Below are 6,000 nucleotides of genomic sequence, written 5' to 3'. Positions count from 1 at the left end.
CAATTACCTGTTACCTAAAATAAAAAAGCTCTACCCAAAGTCCACAGGAGGGAAGAACAATTAAGAAATTAAGAGATTCATTAACTGTCCTTGTATACTTCTATTTAGAAAGCTATTCATCTGTTTGATTAAGCATATATATATATATATATATATATATATATATATATACATACACCCACACCATGTATGTTTAAAAGTAATCTTGCAGAACACCTAGGGAGCCTGGATTCTTTATATGAAGTGAAAAAAGTTGCATTCTCATAATAACTTGAAATAACAAATCTCTTTTCACACATAAAAACACTAGTATTAATAATAGACACATAAAAAGAAAACTTCATTTTAGTCTCTTAGAATGTTTTTCTAATTTGGCTATAAAGTGACAAATGTTTGTCTTAAGACTGACCTTTTAGTTCCTTCTTCAAAATACAATAATCATTTTAGTATGTTCTAACTATGAAATATTTGTAAGATATTAGCTATAGCTTATATATAAAATAGGGTATGTATCAATCATAAAGATCTAAGAGGTCTGCAGTTAGGGTTCACCTAACCCTCATCTGCCTTACGACACTGACTCAATCTTTAGAGTAGTGGGCAGAGGAGAGAAGAGAAGGAAATTTTTCTTAGGAGTTGTAAAACCATACTCTGAGAGTCTCAACTCTGATCTGTCTTGCTTCAGCGCATACATAGATTAGAGCAAATAAAATATGGGTTAAATAAATGATAGAGAAAGTCAACAAAATAGCAACATTTGGCAAAGAATAAATCAATAGCAAAAAAATAAATATCTGGCTAAGAATAAATGCCAACTTCAGACAAACAGATTAGATTTGGAACAAAAAAGAGTAAAGAAAAAATAATGTATTCTTTGCTGAATGGTTCTTCATGAAAAATGTTTTTCCCGTTGTTTTTCTTTTCTATTGCTCCAAACCCAGATTTAGTTTTAGACAAGGACTAGAGTTAAGGAAAAACATCAGTTGGCTGCAGATAAAACACTTGTGATTCCTTCGTAGCCAGGCTCAATCCCTGAGTGCCTAGTACCTACTACAATGTCAGATATAACAGCCAATTAATACATTTGCAAAATTAAAATGCAATCTGTATCATGGCAAGGAAAAGTCTATTGCCAAAAAAATTCAAACTTTTAGCAAGTTGATCAGAGAGGGAACACTGCTGGCACTGGAGTACCATTTACCCATAAATCCTAAGGAATTTATTTTAACAGAAAAACCACCAGTGTTTATGTGTTTGGAGAAACTTGATTCACACATCTGATTTGTTTCTGTCTTGATAATCAGGGTTATTTTATGAAGGCCACAAAGACAAAGAGGATTTATAAAATAGCTGCTTATAAACTATTTAAAGCCCTGTTTTCACTATATATTGATAGAATCTTTTCTTAGCATAAACAATTTTACTATATACATTACATTTTTTTCTGAAAGGGATCTGAACTCTTTAACATTTGCTTGGCTTTTCTTCTATTAGCTGGTATACAAAGAGTAAATATGACACAAAGTGCAGGCACCTACAGGCATGAGCCTGACAATACGTGGCAAATGGATCTCAGTCATGAATGAAAGATAATACCATTCTTTTTCAAAATCAATTCTCCAAGCTGCTGTTATTTGTATAACTATGGCATACTTCATCTCATAAGGCATGAGTTAATATACTCTTAAAATCTTGTGTTACAAGGTAATAATGACACACACAGCAATCACTGCAAACTGAATCCACTCCTAACTTTAGGGAAAATATCAGGAGTCATATGACTGAAATGTGCAAGTCTACTGCTTATAGTTTTCATCTTGGACCACTTGCAATGAAGTGTAAGTTACAAGCAAAGTAGATACAAGTACTTCATGTTCTGGATAGAAGGTAACACACCTTTCGGAATTCATGTTGATAATAAAAGAACTGAAGAATTCCATGATTGGTATCTGGTGAAAGTGAGGCGGGAGAAAGTGCTACCAAGGGTATGTTTTATTTCTGAGGGAGAGTTTCAAGGAGGAGAGGGAGTAGCATGTGTTCACATTTCCCAAGGGCTAGCTCTGTTTTTGATTGTTTGAACATGAATAGGAATGACTGGTTAGCGTCAAACTACTGGAGGAAGTGATCTCCTAACAGGTCAGGCACTGAATTTTCTAGAAATGAAACAAAAGGTCAGAGGAAAACAGAGTCACTAGTGAGTCTGAGAGCTTAGTTACAAATATTTAAACTCTACTGTATTAAAGTTAGAACTGGTCCCAGATGTTAGAGCAGAATTGACTCCATAGTTGGGATAGGTGTAAGGAAAGAGTGCTTGAGAGAGAGGAGAGTCCAGACCCTATTAGCTTCATGCTCAACTCCTTGCTTTCCTTCCTGTTTGAATTGTGGACCAGTTCTTAGCACTTCACTGAGATCATATCTTAATTCTAAAGCAGTAACGCTTTTAAAATGCTTAAGGCAACTTGGTATAATGAGTGTGCCAACCCCTTTAAAAGGAAAAAGACTTCATCTACATGTCCTAATTTTGGGGGGGGGGGGGACTTGATAGATGACTAAGGCAATTCTAACATTGGGATGCTGCTTTTTCTGAGTGATTTATCAGAATTTTAGCACCATTAGAAAATGAAAAAATAAAAGAAGAGATCTTTTGGTAAATATTTCTTGAGGACATAGCAACGTGCTGGGCACTGAAATAGAGTAGTGAGCTGAAGCGGCATGCTTCCTGACTTCAGGAAGCTCACAACTCAGCAAGGAAGGTAAAGAAATAAAGAGCTACAAGGATAGGGGAGGAGACAGCGAAGAGTATTTTAGGTAAAAAGGACATGATGTATAGAGGTCTAGAAGCAAGAGACTGACTGATAGCCTCCCTAGAAGAGCTGAAAATTCAGCCTACCTGAAATTCAGAGCACAGAACACTTTGGGTGAGCATTAGAGGCTCCAGAATCAGGTGGGATCAAGTCACATTCTAATTAATATAGAAGTTGGAATGGGGTCGAGGCATCTTCATTTTCTGAAGCTGATTCTAACAGTTAAGTGGCTCAGTGGGTTAAGCCGCTGCCTTCGGCTCGGGTCATGATCTCAGGGTCCTGGGATCGAGTCCCACATCGGGCTCTCTGCTCAGCAGGGAGCCTGCTTCCTCCTCTCTCTCTCTACCTGCCTCTCTTGCTACCTGTGATCTCTCTCTGTCAAATAAATAAATAAAATCTTTAAAAAAAAAAAAAAAAAAAAAAAAAAGAGTTGAAAGTCTATTCTTTTTTTTTTTTTTTTACGATTTTATTTTATTTATTTGACAAACAGAGATCACAAGCAGGCAGAGAGGCAAGCAGAGAGAGGGGGCGGGGGAGCAGGCTCCCTGTTGAGCAGAGAGCCTGACATGGGTCTCAATCCCAGGACCCTGAGATCATGACCTGAGCTGAAGGCAGAGGTTTAACCCACTGAGCCACCCAGCACCCAAGAGTCTATTCTTAACAAGCTCCTTTTGAGCCACGAAATTCAGTTCTTTAAGTTAGTTGCCTTTACCTTCACTATGTGGCTGTCTGGACCTTGGTGAGTAGATCCAAGAAAAAGGGGGAATGAGATCCTGAATGGTCCATCAGCCACTGTGGTACCCTAAAGTTTCCACAGCAAGACATCTTGGGCCATATATGCCCCAGTTCCAACCACATCATTTTAATAGGAATCCTTAAGCTGGTCATGATGTTGATACTTTCAGGACTACTTCTGAGAAGCACTGGTTTACACATTTGAAATATGACACAAATATTTTATGCCTTTAAAAGAAATGTTTATTTTTTAGAAATTTTAACTGTTTTTCATATATTTCATTGGAAATTTTAAAATGCTGATTGAAAGGAGCAACTACAGGATATTGAAATGTAAAGATTTTCTTTCTTTATCCTAAAAATACTTTGTCTTTCTGAAAGAAAATTATTTTTTGGCCTTTCAATTTAAGAGATTGCTTTAGGAACAACATTAAAATATTTAGCAAAGATATTCTGTAATACCTTTTAAGAATATCTGTTATTATTCTTTTCCAAATTTCTTTCCATGATAGTGAAAACACTTAATCCACGCAGGGGATTAATTTCATGTAACGTTTTATGTCTTCAAGCCGAATTCATTTTTTCACTGGCATTGAGCACAATAACATCTGCAAGCCATTAAAAGAAAATTCCTTTGGAAAGCACTACAGTTTGACTCTACTGAATGATCTTCACTTGGAATAAAGTCATTCTTATGTTTCATGATGTTCTAAAGCAGTTATGACCTAAATTAATAAGAATGAATTTTATTTTAGTCAATATATTCTAAACCAGGTTTCACAAACTATTTTTCTAATATTTGTTATGTTCTTAAAAATATTCAGACATTAATTTTATATTAAAATTATCATTATTTTAAAGACATTCTAAAATAGTAAGGGAATTCTTTGAAAAAAATTTACCCCTCACCTCACCAGCTAGAAAGTAATTCTGCATAATAATAACATCCAATCATTTTCCACAATAAAATATATTGTACATAGCTAATCAGAGAGCTTTAAGAAGGAGCATAGGCAAGAAAGCCTATTTTCCCATACACTTCAAAATTAATTTCAGAGCTGTGTAGATTATAAAAATATATGCATATATCTACATACATATAAACATTCCCACAGGATATGTTAAAAGTTACATATATGGAAGTCTAATAGTCATGTGGTCTATATAAAATTAACACTCTAAAAATAAAACACTAAATTTTAAAAACATGGTCAACTTTTTTGAATCCTTTTTCCTTAAGAAAAAATAGTACTAAAGCAAAATAATTGAGTGAATCCCTCTTGTTTTTTAATCTCAGATTAAAATCCTTATATCCCTAGAATCTTGCTTATACAGAAATTTTTGTCCCTCTGTCTTTGTATACCAACTGGAAATAAGCACAAAAAGAATAAAAAGATTTGAGAAGAAAATGTAGGGCCACTGGGTGGCTCAGTCAGTCAAGTGTCCAACTTTTGATTTTGGCTCAGGTCATGATCTCAGGGTCCTGAGATGAAGCCCTTCATCAGGCTCTGTGCTCAGTGGGGCATCTGCTTCTCTCCTTCTCCTTCTCCCTCTGTCCCTCTGTGCATGTCTCTCTCTCAAATAAATAAATCTTTTTAAAAAGAAGAAGAAAATGAATTATCTCCCTTTCATACACAGCAGAAATCTATATATATACATACATACATATATATATATATATATATAAAATTTCAATAAATCATTCCATCATTTTATAGGACACTGCTCAACTTCAGGAGCATTAATAAATGATCCAAGTCAAAAACTTGCTTACTTGCACAATACTCAGACCTTCCGAAGTCTTTCTTAAAATGCACTGCAATCTTTGACTTGTATCCATTTCACTGACCACTCAGGAAATATAAAAATTTTAATTTAGGACTAGGAAATATGAGGTCAAACTAAGGGAAGGGGGAAATGTCCAAATTCTGTCAGCATTTGATATTCCAGGCAAACATGGACACTCAACCCCCGAAATATATATTAATTTATTTAAAATAATGGAGTCCTTTTAAACTATATTAGGGAGTCTTTTTTTTTTTTTTTTTTAATTAGGGAGTTTTGACAGGTACTCCATCAATCCTGAATCACAAATAGAGAAAGAAAAAAAATATACATATATATATATACAAATAAATAATCATCCATTACAAAGAAGTAAAAATCCTTATAACCCTTCCACCATGGATCAACATCAACTAATTTTTTTTTAAAGAAAGTGTTTAATTTTTCCTTAGACCTTTCAGAGAGAAGAGTTATGGACATCTTCTTTCGAAGGAGAAAGGAACAAAACGGTTTTTGTGATATGTGAGAAGTATTTTACTTTACCTAAGATTGTAGTTTTTCATAACAATACCACCATCCGCTGGAATTTAAGAATATTATTGCTGAAAGCTGTGGAAGCCCTAGGTTGCATTTTTACAACTATTGGCTTAAAATGATTTTTACTGTATATTTTTAA

This window comes from Mustela erminea, chromosome 1 (assembly GCF_009829155.1).
Source record: "Mustela erminea isolate mMusErm1 chromosome 1, mMusErm1.Pri, whole genome shotgun sequence".
NCBI classification, from domain to species: Eukaryota; Metazoa; Chordata; class Mammalia; order Carnivora; family Mustelidae; genus Mustela; species Mustela erminea.
Note: the sequence above shows the minus strand (reverse complement) of the source record.